At 44.3% G+C, this 14,121-nt stretch overlaps 1 long non-coding RNA gene across 2 annotated transcripts; it reads left to right on the top strand.

Moving 5' to 3' along the window:
- Positions 1-234: 234 nt before the first annotated feature.
- LOC136153869 (uncharacterized) lies at positions 235-13,426 on the top strand. Of its 2 annotated transcripts, XR_010660453.1 has the most exons (4): positions 235-532; positions 2,137-2,289; positions 7,553-7,663; positions 8,279-10,467. It is a non-coding gene; the product is annotated as an uncharacterized lncRNA (long non-coding RNA). The 2 variants fall into 2 exon arrangements; XR_010660454.1 differs by lacking the exons at positions 7,553-7,663; positions 8,279-10,467 and adding an exon at positions 13,377-13,426.
- The last annotated feature ends 695 nt before the right edge of the window (positions 13,427-14,121 follow it).

Genomic DNA, 14,121 nt, shown 5'->3' with positions numbered 1-14,121 from the left:
AGGGAGAAAACACATTGAGAGGGGTAAAGACCTACAACTCCCATTTCTGTAGCAGGGTATGTGCTCCATGACTGTTGTGAGGAGGCTCCCTGGTCTGAGCTCTGGGAGGGAGTGATGAGCGTTAAGCACCCACCATCAACCCTAAGCAGGGGGCGCTGAGTGTGTGAAGACATTAAGTGTCAGCCTTCACCACTGACACACACAGAAAGCTTCTTAGCCCCGCTGAGTGTGGGGTGGTGGCACCTTAGGGAAGTTCAAAGGGAAGGTGGAGGTCGTGGTTCAGTCACTCAGTCATGTCCGACTGTTAACGAGCCCATGGCCTGCAGCACGCCAGGTTCCTCTGTCGTACACTATCTCCCTGAGTTTGATCAAATTAATGTCCATGTGTTGGTGATGCTATCTAACCATCTCACCCTCTGTCTCCACCTTCTCCTCCTGCCTTCAATCTTTTCCAGCACTAGGGTGTTTTCCAATGAGTCAGCTATTCTCATCAGGTGGCCAAAGTATTGCAGCTTCAGCATCAGTCCTTCCAGTGAGTATTCAGAGTATTCAGTATTCATTTCCTTTAGGATGGGCAGAGTAGTTCTCCTTAGTGTCCGAGGGATTCTAAAGGGTCATCTCTCCAGCACGACAATTCGAATGCATCAGTCAGCCTTCCTAATGATCCAACTCACACATCTGTACACGACTACTGGAAAAACCACCGTGTTGACTCTGCAGACCTTTGTCAGCAAAGTGACGTCTCTGCTTTTAAATATGTGGTCTAGGTTCGTCATGGGTTTCCCCAGCGGCTCAGTGGTAGAGAATCTGTCTGCAATGCAGGGGAATTAGGATACCTGGGTTCAATCCCTGGGTCGGGAAGGTGCCCTGGAGGAGGGCATGGCAATCCACTCCAGTATTCTCGCCTGGAGAATCCCCTGGACGGAGGAGCCTGGCGGGCCTTGGTCCATGGGGTCGTAAAGAGTATACTGAGAGATATCACCTCCCAAACAGAATCTCTGGCCAATGGGCTGTCTCTCTAGCTTTACTCATCTCAGGTCAAATCTGTTCCCTGGCCTCAGAAGCCTTGTGACATAACGAAGGAAACTTGAGGCAGTGGTCATTTAAGCAGCGATTTGGTGCGAGATCTTTATTCGTTTGGGCCAAGTGACTGCAGGGAATGAAATGGGGTAGGGTGATGAAGGAAATGAGATGATGACTTTATTGCCCCGGCCACCTCCCTGCCCCCAGGTAGCCGACCTCAGTAGGGCTGGCTGGTATCAATGCCTTGTTTAGGCTCACTTGTAACACCATCCTGTGTGTGGTATGAGCACCTTGGTGGTAAATCAGACAGCATGGCCAAATATTCATTTCTCAGAGTGGATGGAGGGAGACGAGAGAAAAGAATGATGAACCATGGGTTAGTTGTGGGTCAGTTTCTAAAATCTCAGTATTTCTTCAGAAGGGGTGTGTGTGTGTGAATTCTTTTCTTTATCTGAGAATTGGCTTTCTAGGTGAGGAAATATCATGACAGACTCCTTGTGACATGTGACAGAAGGTTGGCAGTGAATTGGGTTAAGGTCATTTTCCACGTATTTCACACCAAATGTTTGTTTAAGGGGGTAGCAGTGGCCTTAAAGAACTGAACTAAGTGGTTGAAATACAGGTTTCAGTTCCTGAAATGTGAGGAGACTCTGGGATGTGTGTTCATTCTAGCCTGTGGTCACAGGCAACTCATAAACTCATGGATTTGAACAGTGTCTTCCTAATGTTATTTGCTTTCTGCCCTTGAATGTGGTGGAGGCCCCAGTTCCGGTGACTAAATTTCCTGAGTAACAGTTCTCTGAGAAAAGTAGCTCTTTAGAAAAGAGCAGTGCCTGGGAAGCTGATCTAAAATTTTAATATAGCCTGTGATGTGTTTTTTATTAGCTTCACCCAAGATATGATCATTCAAAGAATCTAGAGAGATGCACTTACTTCGGTACCTACCATTGGATTTTTCAAATGAACATACGGTAAGATTGGCCCGGTTTTCTTTCTTATTGTTTATCTAGTTATTGGTGGCTGCATTGAGTCTTTGTTGCTGCACGAGGCTTTCTCTAGTTGTGGAGAAGGAGGACTACTCTCTAGTGGCGGTGCATGCGCTTCTCATTTCAGAGACTTCTCTTTTTGCGGAGCATGGACTGTAGGCTCGAAGGCTTCAGAAGTCGAAGCAGGTGGGTTCAGTAGTTACCCACAGTCTTAGTTGTCCTGGGACACGTGGAATCTTCCTGAACTAGGGACCGAACGCCTGCCCCGTTGCATTGGCAGGTGGGTTCTGTTTTATTTTTTTAATCATTATTTTAATCGGAAAATAATTACTATACCATATTGTGATGTCTTTTGCCATATATCATCATGAATCAGCCGCAGGTATACATGTGTCCTCCCCTCCTGAACCCCCGTCCCACCTCCCTCCCCACCCTATCCCTCTGGGTTGTCCCAGAGCACTGGCTTTGGGAGCCCTGCTTCATGCATTGAACTTGCACTGGTCATCTGTTTTACATATGGGAATGTATATGTTTCACTGCTCTTCTCTCAAATCATCCCACCCTCGCCTTCTCTCCCCGAGTCGAAAAGTATGTTCTGTACGTCTCTGTCTCCGTTGCTTCCCTGCATGTAGAATCGTTGCTACCGCCTTTCTAAGTTCCTTAAATATGCATTAATAGAAGTGTTGTCTTTCTCTTTCTGACTGACTTCTCTCTGTATAACAGGCTCCAGGTTCATCCACCTCATTAGCACTGATTCAAATGTCTTCCTTTTTATAGCTGAGTAATATTCCATTGTGTATACGCACCACAACTTCCTCATCCATTCATCTGCCGATGGACGTCTAGGTTCCCTCCATGTCCTAGGTGTTGTAAATCGTGCTGCAGGGAACATTAGGCTACATGTGTCTGTTCACTTCTGGTTTCCTCGAGGTGTATGCCCAGCAGTGGGATTTCTCAGTCGTGTGGCAGTTCTGTTCCCAGTGTTTTAAGGAATCGCCACTCTGTTCTCCATAGTGGCTGTACCAGTTTGCGTTCCCACCAAGAGTGGAAGAAGGTTCCCTTTTCTCCACACCATCTCCAGCATTTATTGTTTGTAGACTTTTTGATGATGGCCATTCTGACCTGTGTGAGATGATACCTCATTGTGGTTTTGATTTGCAGTTTTCTAATAATGAGTGATGTTGAGCATCTCTTCATGTGTTTCGTAGCCATCTCTAAGTCTTTGGAGAAATGTCTGTTTAGATCTCCTGCCCACTTTTTATGGGGTGGTTCGTTTTTGTGGTATTGAGCTGCATGGGCTGCTTGTATATTTTGGAGATTCATTCTTTGTCAGTTGTTTCATTTGCTATTATTTTCTCCCATTCTGAGGTCTGTCTTTTCACCTTGCTTATAGTTTCCTTCATTGTGCGAAAGCATTTAAGTTAAATTTGGTCCCTTTTGTTTGTTTGTGTTTTTATTTCCATTACTCTGGGAGGTGGGCCATAGAGGATCTTGCTGTGATTTATGTCAGAGAGTGTTCTGTTGTTGGTCCTTTAATGGACCAGAACCTGGTGGTCCCAAGTTGACAATGAGAGTGAAAGAAGGAAAGAGGCTAATAGTCCCTGGGTTATGCAGCTGGCTTCCGCGCTCCAGGGAATCAGCCGGAAATAGAGAGATAGAGAGAGAGAGAAAGAAGGAAAGAAAGACAGACACAGGGACCAAAGCTCTGATGGAGCAAAGGTGTTTTAATCAACATGGCATGGACATATATACTGTCTTACAAGGTAGTTATTCTCAGCAAAGATAAAGATTAAAATCCAGACTTACAAAACACAAGGTGATCCCTATTAAAGAGAGAAGAGGGTACTTATCACCATAATGGGAAACTAAGAAAGGAAATGCCTGGATTCCTTAGTCCCAGGAAAAGCGTGTCTCTCCTCTTAATTCCTGAATATTCAGGAATTAATAAGGGCCAAAGGTTTCCTGACAGATCCAAAACAGCACACCAGAAACCTCCTGTTAAATGCATCCTGACATTCTGCCTATGGTTTCCTCTTAAGAGTTTTAGAGTTTTTTGTCTTACATTTAGATCTTTAATCCATTTTGAGTTTATTTTGTTGTGTGGTGTTACAAAGTGTTCCAGTTTCATTCTTTTACACGTAGTTGAGCATTTTCCCCAGCATCACGTGTTGAAGAGACTTTGTTTATGCCATTGTATATTTGTGCCTCCTTTGTCAAAGATAAGCTGTGCATAGGTGTGTGGATTTATCTCTGGGTTCTCTATTTTGTTCCATTGATCTATATTGATCTATATTTCTGTCTTTCTGCCATACTGTCTTGATGACTGTCTTGATGATTGTAGGTTTGTAATATAGTCTGTAGTATAGACTGAAGTATAGACTGAAGAAGGAAGGTTGATTCCTCCAGTTCCATTCTTCTCTCTCAAGATTGCTTTGCGTATTCAGAGTCTTTAGTGTTTCCCTACAAACTGAGAAATTATTTGTTCTAGTTGTGTGAAAAGTACCTTTGATAGTTTGATCGGGATTGTGATGAATCTACAGATTGCTTTGGGTAGTAGAGTCATTTTCACTATACTGATTCTTCCAAGCCAAGAACATGGTACATTTCTCCATCTCTCTGTGTCAACTTTGATTGCTTTCATCAGTTGTTTTTTTTTTTTTTTTACAGTTTTCTCTATACAGCTCTCTTATTTTTTTATGTACATTTATTCCTAAGTATTTTATTCTTTTCATTGCAATGGTGAATGGGATTGTTTCCTTAAGTACTCTTTCTGACTTTTCTCTATGAGTTTATAGGAATGTAAGGGATTTTTGTGTGTTAATTTTATATGGCAGGCACATTCTTTTTTTTAGTTTTTAAATTTTTTCTTTATTTATTTTAGTTGGAGGCGAATTACTTTACCATATTGCAAGCACATTCTTAACCACTGAACCACCAGGGAATTCCTGGCCTGCTTGTCCTTGGGTGTGCAGTTCTCTGGGCTCTGATACACGGAGAGATTGCAGTGATCACCACCACGACCAGGACACAGGCCACGTCCGTCACCCCAAAAACACCCAGCTGCTGCCCCTCTCTGGTTTCCTCTCCCACACCCCAATCCCTGGCACAAGGATCTGTCCTCCTCCACAAAGGATTTTGTCCTTTGCAATTTTAAAATTCCTTACATATTCTGAATATAAGACCTTTCTCGGATCTGTCATTCACGAACATCTTTCCCCTAATAACAAATAGCTTCCCTTTTCGTTACAGGAGACATGAGTGATGAAATCTTCTTTTCCTCCCCACACTCAGAGCCCAGTGTGTTGTAGCCAGCAAGTGCCCGTGAGATTCTTCCGAAGTGAAAATGAATTCTGTTGTCTGTGAGTCAGTCTGTGCTCTCAGCTAGCCCCCAGAGCTGTATTTCTGCAGAAATCCACGAGTCTTCTGCAGACAGAGGTGCTTGAGAACAGGTATATTTATTGGAGTCTGAACTTGTGATCTCATCAGAGAGCTTCAGAGCTCAACCCATCTTGCAGGCCTTGTCTCCCAAGGGAGCTTTTCTTCTTGAAACTCAGAGGCGTGAATTTAGTCAGTGTGGGCACGTTTAGCAGGGCGAACATGGCATTTCAAGGTTGTTCATCCTTTACCAGGTATCAGACCACATTCATTGTATTTCTTTCTGTCACCTTATTTAATCCTCCTTCAAAGACCCGTCATTTTGGAAGATTTCAGTCCTAATTGATGAGGTGAGAAAGCAGAGGACAGAGAAGTCAGTAGGATTGCTCAGAGTCATATAGGCCGCCAGAGGAAAAGTGACCCACAAACCTTGGCATCCTCCATTCAGAGCCCCCACTCTTTATTTCTTCAGTAAAGTTGCCATGCCTGCGTGCATGCCAAGTCACATCAGTCATGTCCAACTCTTTGCGACCACATGACTGTAGCCTGCCAGGCTCCTCTGTCCATGGGATTCTCCAGGCAAGAATACTGGAGTGGGTTGCCATGCCCTCCTCCAGGGGATCTTCCCGACCCAGGAATCCAACCCACGCCTCCTGCAGCTCTAGCAATGCAGGAGGATGCTTTACCGCTGAGCCACTGGGGAGGCCCAACGTTGATATAAGATATTATATTTGTTTCAAGTGCACAACAAAGTGATTCCATATTTTTAAACATTATGAAATGAATTGCCACGATAAGTTTGGTTCCCATGTGCCACCACAGAGATTTATTATAAGATTATTGACTATATTCCCTGTATGTACATTCCATTCCCATGACTTATTTTATAACTGGAAGTTTGTATCTCCTTACCCCTTCCCTGTTTTGCACATCTCCCTACTCCTTCCTCCTCTGGTAACCACCAGTTTGTTCTCTGTGTCTCTGACTCTATTTCTGTCTCGTTTCCCATGCTCTCTTACTTATTTCTGAGGTTCCACATATAAATAAAACTGTGTGGAATTTGTCTTTCTCTTTGTGCCTAGTTTCACTTGGCATCATACCCTCTAGGTCCATCCATGTTGTCGACAATGACAAGATTTCATTCTTTTTTTAATTGCTGAGTAATATTCCACTGTGTGTGTGTGTGTGTGTGTGTGTGTGTGTGTGTGTGTGTGTACACACCATTTCTTCCTTTTTGACTCATGTATCGATGGGCACTTAGGTTCCTTCCAGATCTTGGATCCTCTTGGCTGTAAATAGCGCTGCAGTGGACAGAGGAGCACATATATCTTTTGTGACTAATGTTTCTTCTATTCTTGAGAAAAATACCGAGAAGTGGAACTGCTGGATCATATGGTAGTTCTGGTTTTCAGTTTTTGAGGAAACCCTCATTGTCTCCTTGGCGGCTGCACCAATATACATTTCCACCAACACCGCATGAGGGTTTCCTTTTCTCTACATCCTCGCCAGCATTTCTTACTTGTTGTCTTGTTGATAATAGCTACTTGACAGGTATGAGGAAGTACTTCACTGTGGTCTTGATTTTCTAATCCCCGATGAGGAGATGTTGAGCATCTCTTCATATGTCTATTAGCCATCTGTACCTCTTTGCAGAAATGTCTATTCACTGCTTTGCCCCGTTTTAAAATCAGGTTTTGGGTGTTTTCCCCAATACATCCTATGAGTCCTTTAGCTGTTTTGGATATCTACCTCTTTTCGGGTGTGTATTACTTGCTCATATCTTCTCCCACTCAGCAGATTGCCTTTTTCTTTTGTTGACGGTTTCCCTTGATGTGTAAAAAGCTTTTTAGTTTGATGAACTCCCATTTGTACACTTTTGCTTTTGTTGCTCTTGCCTGAGGAGACATGTCAAAAAAATAAACTATTGCTAAGACCTGTGTCAAATAGTGTCCTGGCTACGTCTTCTTCTAGGAGCTTTATGGTTTAAGGTCTAACACTTTCGTCTTGAATCTTCTGTAGTTGTTGTTGAGTTTTGAATGTTGTGTAAGAAAGGGGTCCAAGTTTTCCCATAACCATTTATTAAAGAGACAGCATTTTCCATGATGAATGTTCTTGGCTCCTTTGTCATAGACTAATAGGCCATATGAGCGCAGGTTTATTCCTGACAGAGCATCCCCAACTGTACCCTCCGTAAAGGCTGGGGTGAAGTGAGAAGACCCGGTGACTTCGGTGCCCGTCCACAGCTGCTGGCACAGCAAGTCTGGATAAGGTACGTCCTAGTACCTTAGTGATGCTAGCCACAATGCACTGGGGCAGGGAGGGTCATTCCCACCCGGCACAAGTTCCCCAGGGTGGGATGCGATGGGCTCACTCCAGCAGCCAACCCAGGTCGATCCCGCCATCCACAGTCCCTCAATTTAGCCAATCACGAAGGTTTTCACTGTTGATGTTACATCCCCTCCATGCCGTGCCAGGCTGGCTGTTGAGAGGGGGAGGTGAGGAGGAATTGCATGGCCAGTCCCTGCCCTTGAGAGTTGAGTCATTAAGCAGAGAGGAGATCTGACACCCTTAGATGTGGTGGCGAGTACGTCACGGATCCCCTGTGAGGCTGCGTTGCTAGGAGATGAGAGGAGTGAGGAGGATCAGGGTAGATGAAGTGGACATGGTGGGGGAGGGGACAGGGTACTCTGGGTCCTTGCTGTGCCAGTCCCAACTGCAGAATTACCCACAGACTGCAAGAGGGCACCCGGAGGGTGGATGGGCGGCTGTAAATGAGGATATCAGCAGTGCCACCCTCTTCCCACCTCAAAGTCTGTGTCCCCAACCTGCCTATTGGGTGTTGGTGGTCTGGGGGTCACTTCTGAGACAGCATACTCTCCCCAGTTACAGAGTAGGAGCCAGAATCCTGTGATGTGCAGAGATGTGTAACCCGTCAAATCCTAGGCCAGAGACCGAGCCATAGGAACCAGCAGGCCAGAGAATACTGGATGGGAGTTGGCTTAAATGCAGTGGCCAAATAACAAATCTGAATGTACCTGTGGCAAGCAATGATATTGAACCATTCATTTAAAGACCTTCCCACAAAGGGAAGTCCTGGGCCTCCTGGTTTCATCAGTGAAATCTATCAAATGTTTGAAGAAGAACTAGCACCCATCCTTCACAGATTCTTCCTGAATAGACAGCAGGGAGGAGGGAACATTTCCTCATTCATCCTATAAGCACAGTATTAGCCCGGTACCAAAGCCAGACTTGACATCACCAGAAAGCTACAGATCCATATCTATCATGAATAGCGATGCATACACCCTCAACACACTATCAGCAAACCAAATAGAGAAACATTTTGCGAAGGGCTGTGCAAGATTTTTCCCAGGATTGCAGTATTGGACCAACACTCAATTTCAGTTATGGGAAACAGCGTATTGATATAAGGAAGGACGGAAACCACCTGTCATCTTGACAGACAAAGAAAAAGCATTTGACACAGTTCAAGACCCGTTTATGACAAATAAGTAAATAACTAAATCAATAAACACGGTCAACCAACTCAGGATAGAAGGGATCGTCGTCGTGGTGCTGAAGGACATCCCCGAGAACCATCCTGCTCTCGTCACGTCACATCTAGTAGTGTCTGAGTGAATGCTTGCCGCTTGAGATCCAGACCAAGGACAGGAGGTCTGCTTCAACCACCTCTGTTCCACACTGCCGGAAGGGTCTATCCTGTGCACCGTGCAAAAGGAGAAATGACATCATTGGGAAATGAGAAGCAAAACCTATGTCCACGCAAATACTTGTCCTTACAGGTCTCTCACAGCAGCACTGTTTCTAATTTCCAAATAGTGGAGCAGCCTAAAAGTCTGTCAGCTGGAGAGTGGTAGACAAAGTATTCTGTATGTCGCCATATGGTGGAATAGCATAGATGGATGAAAAGTGATGAACTTCTGCTTTCTGCTGCCACGTGGGTGAGCCTGCAAAGCATTACGCTAAGTGAAAGAGCCCAGACACAAAAGGCCACTTCCTGCAGGAGTCCGTCGATATGAAATGCCCAGAAAGGGCAAATACAGAGAGGATGCCTGGGCCTGCAGGTCCTGTTGGGGATCCACTGCTGATGGGTACGCGGAACCATTTTGTGGGGCTGGCCGTGTTCCACAACTGCACTGTGGTGGTGGTTGCACCACTGTGTGAAGGTACTAAAAGTCACTGCCCTGGAAGTGATGGGTGTGATTTGTGGTATGGGATTATACCTCAGTAAAGCAGTTTAGGAAGGTAATGCGGATGTCCAAGTGAGACGTGTGGGGAAAGACATGCCCTTGCTTTTGTCACAACGAGGAGTGCCCCTGCTCCTTCCACGTTCTGGGTCCGGCCTCCTCCACGAATGCTAGATGCTCCCTCCAGAAACAGTCGCTGTGCACGTCTGGTCCTCAGGGGCATACCCCATAAGTTTCCCACCTACTTTGGCCAGTCCTCTGCCAGAAAACCAAGCAGCAAGGAAAGGTTTTCTTCCGGGCTTGCTGGCATTTTGGTTTCTGTGGAGTGCAGGGGCAGCGTTGCTCTGAGGAGCCGCCTGCCCGTTCCTCCGCCGCCCTTCGGGGTTGAAAAAAGGCTGTAATAGGCGACGGAATGTTTTTTTTTTTTTTTTCTGCGCTTGCGCTGGTTGGCTGCTTCGAAGTGCTGAGGAAAATGCTGAGATACATATTAAGCTAACTGAAAAAGTAAAACAAAGAGAAAATATTAAGCAGGTCAAGGGAAAAGTAGCAAATGACAGAAGAGGGCATCCCCTTAAGATTATCAGCTGACTTCTCAGCAGAAACGCTGCAGGCCTGAAGGGAGTGGCATGATGTATTTAAAGTGGAGAAAGGGAAAACCTACAGCCAAAAACAGTCTACCAACAAGGCTCTTCTTTCAGATTCAACAGAGGAATCAAAAGAGAAGCAAAGACTCAGAGAATTCAACAGGACCACACCAGCGTTACAACAAAGACTAATGTAACAGCTCTAGGCAGAAACAAAAAGAAAGACCAATGGAACACAGTAGGAAGCCCAGAGATAGATCCATGCACCTATGGGGCACCTCATCTATACCCAAGGAGGTAAGAATATACAATGCAGAAAAGACAGCATCTTCAATAAGTGGTACTGTGAAAATTAGACTGTAACATGTAAAAGTAACATGTAACATGTAAAAGTAACATATAAAAAAATTAGAACACTTACTAACACCACAGGGGGAAAAAAAACCTCAAAATGAATTAAAGACCAAATGTAAGACCAGATACTATTAAACTCTTAGAGGAAAACATCCGCAGAACACACTAACAAAGATTTTAGCAATATCCTCTTTCCATTAATGGAAATAAAATAAAAAATAAAGAAATGGGACCTCATTATTCTTCCAGTATTTTACACAGCAAGTTAGTTCAGTTCAGTTGCTTAGTCGAGTCTGACTTTTACACAGCAAAAGAAACTGTAAACAAGGTGAAAAGACAATCCTCAGAATGGCAGAAAACAATTGTAAATGAAGCAACTGAAAAAGAATTAATCTCAAAAACATACAAGCATTTCATGCAGGTCCGTATCAGAAATATAAACAACCCAATCAAGAAATGGGCAGGAGACCTAAAACAGACATTTTTCCAAAGAAGACATACAGATGGCCAACAAATACATGAAATGATGTGCAACACTGCTGTTTATTAGTGAAATGCAATTCAAAAGTACAACGAGTACAATCTTGTCAGAATGGCCACCATCAACAAATCTACAAAACATAAATGCCGAAGAGGATGTGGAGAAAGGGAATGCTCTTGCACTGTTGGTGGGAATGTAAATTGGTACATACACTATGGAGCACATTGTTTAATCCTCCCCGTGTTTGTATTTTTTTTCCTGCAGTTTTTTCTTATAGTTTACTTCTAAACCCACAGCATTGTGATCAGAAAAGACTCTTGACATGATTTCAATTTTCTAAAATTTATGTGGCTTGATATGTGACTCAAGATATGATCTATAAGGAATGTTCTATGTGCACATGAGAAGAAAGTGTATTCTGCTGCTTTTGGATGGAATGGCCTAGAAATAGCAATTAAGTACATCTGGTGTAAAGTGTGATTTTGGCGCTGTGCTTCCTCCTTGATTTTCTGTCTGGATGAGCTCTTCGTGGATGAAAGTGGAGTGCTAAAGTGCCCCACTATTATTGTGTTGCTGATGTTTTCTCCTTTTATGGCTGTTTATATATTGAGGTGCTCCTATGTTGGGTGCATATTTATTGACAATTGTTGTGTCTTCTTCTTGGAATAATCCATTGATCATTATGTGGTGTCCTTGAATCTTGCAACAGTGGTTAAAGTCTGATTTGTCTGATGTGAGTATTGCTACTCCAGGTTTCTTTAGATTTCCATTTGCATTGAAAATCTTCTTCCATCCCTTCACTTTCAGTCTGTAAGTGTACCTAGATTTGAAAATGGGTCTCTTGTAGACAGTATTGTGTGTGCTGGGCTGTGCTTTGTCACTCAGTCGTGTCTGCCTCTTTGCGAGCCCATTGACTGCACCCCACCAGGCTCCTCTGTCTATGGGGATTCTCCAGGTAAGAATACTGAAGTGGCTTGCCACGCCCTCTTCCAGGTCACCTTCCCAACCCAGGAATGGAATCCACGTCTCCTGCATTGCAGGCAGATTCTTCACAGACTGAGGCACCAGGGAAGCCCAAGAATACTGTAATGGGTAGCCTATCCCTTCTCCAGGGGATCTTCCCAGTGCAGAAATCAAACTGGGGTCTCCTGCATTATAGGCAGATTCTTTACCAGCTGAGCTACCAGGGAAGCCCAGACCGTATTATACATGGGTCTTCATTTTTTTAAATCCTTATCTCTCTCTCTTTTCTTTTTTTTAGGATGCAGCATTTCATCCATTTACATTTAAGTTAATCACTGACATGTGTGTCCTTATTGCCATTTTAAAAATTGTTTTGGGTTTGTTTTAAAGGTGTTTGTCCTAAACTTCCTTTTGTGGCTTGATGACTATCTTTAGTGTTGTGAATGGATCCCTTTTTTGTGTGTGTCTATATCTATTGTAGATGTTTGGTTATCATGAGTTTTTTTGTTCTAGCTGTCTATACACACACCACATAGACACGTTTGTGTGTGTGTGTGTGTGTCTATATATGTGTGTGTATATATGTGTATATATGTGTGTATACACACATATAGACACACAAGTGTGTGTATATGTATATATACACATGTATATATATGTATATATATACATGTGTGTGTGTGTGTGTGTATGTCTCCATGGTGGTTCAGTGCTAAAGAATCCCTCTGCCAATGAAGGAGATGCAGAAGATTTTGGTTTCATTCTTGGGTTGGGAAGGTCCCCTGGAGGTGGAAGTGGAAACCACTCCAGTATTATTGCTTGGAAAAATTCCATGGACAGAGGAGCCTGGAGAGTCCGTGGAGTTGCAAAGAGTCTGACATGCCTGAGTAAAAGAGTATATATATACATGTTTAACTTTACTGGTCTCTTAATTTCAAATGCATTTTCAATATCCTGCATTTGTACTCCAATCCTCTCATAACTGATGGTTTTGATATCATATTTGTGTGTGGATGAGTTCCCATGTTTACTGTGTGTTTGTCTTTACTGGCGAGCTTTCCCATTCATAATTCTCTTGAATCTAGTCATGGCATATTGTTTCTGCCTAGAGCTGTTACATTAGTCTTTGTTCTAAAGCTGGTGTGGTCCTGTTGAATTCTCTGAGACTTTGCTTGTCTTTTGATTCCTCTGTTGAATCTGAAAGAAGAGCCTTGCTTGGTAGAGTGTTTGTGGCTGTAGGTTTTTCCCTTTCTCTACTTTAAATACATCATGCCACTCCCTTCTGGCCTGCAGCGTTTCTGCTGAGAAATCAGCTGATAATCTTATGGGGATGCCCTCTTCTGTTATTTGCTACTTTTCCCTTGACCTGCTTAATATTTTCTCTTTGTTGTTACTTTTTCAGTTAGCTTAATATGTATCTCAGCAGTTTCCTCAGCTCGTCCAAGCAGCCAAGGAGCTCATTCGCAGGAAAAAAAAAAAAAAAAAAAAAAGTCCGTCGCTTATTACAGGCTTTTTTAAATCCCGAAGGGCGGGGGAGGAACGGGCAGGCAGCTCCCCGGAGCAACACTGCCCCCTGCAGTCCACAGAAACCAAAATGCCAGCAAGCCCAGAAGAAAACGGATCCTTCCTGCTCGGTTTTCGGGCAGAGGACTGGACAAGGTAGTTGGGACATTTATGGGGGATGCCCCTGAGGACCAGAGGAAGAAAGCGAACCTCTGGAAGGGCCCCGGGCAAACCACCCCGCACCGCGCGAGTTCCGCTTGACCCGCCCACAGAACCACAGCGAGGCCGGCTAGAAGTCTGGGCGTCCAGGAAGCTCTGGAGCTGCTGAGGGCTGGGTCTGGGCCTGCCCCGGGGAGCGTTGAGGACAGTGCCAGTCTCCCAGCCTGCGTCCGCTGGCAGATTTCTCCCCGAAACCATTTGGAACTCTCCACTGAGGGACCTGATCCGTGACGTCCGGGTCCTGTCCAACCTGGCTCCAGCAAGATGGTTCTTTTGAGTCACTACCCTGCCCTCTTCTCTGTCGGTCGACTCTGGGTTGAAGTCCCTTCCTGACTCACCTTGCAGTGAGCTGAGCAATTTGTACTCCGCAACAGCGGATTACTTCCTGGTGCTTTCGTTCTAAATGTGTTATCGTGTCATAATCG

The sequence above is a fragment of the Muntiacus reevesi genome, chromosome X (assembly GCF_963930625.1).
Source record: "Muntiacus reevesi chromosome X, mMunRee1.1, whole genome shotgun sequence".
Classification (NCBI taxonomy): domain Eukaryota; kingdom Metazoa; phylum Chordata; class Mammalia; order Artiodactyla; family Cervidae; genus Muntiacus; species Muntiacus reevesi.
Note: the sequence above shows the minus strand (reverse complement) of the source record. Positions and strands in the feature narration are given on the sequence as shown.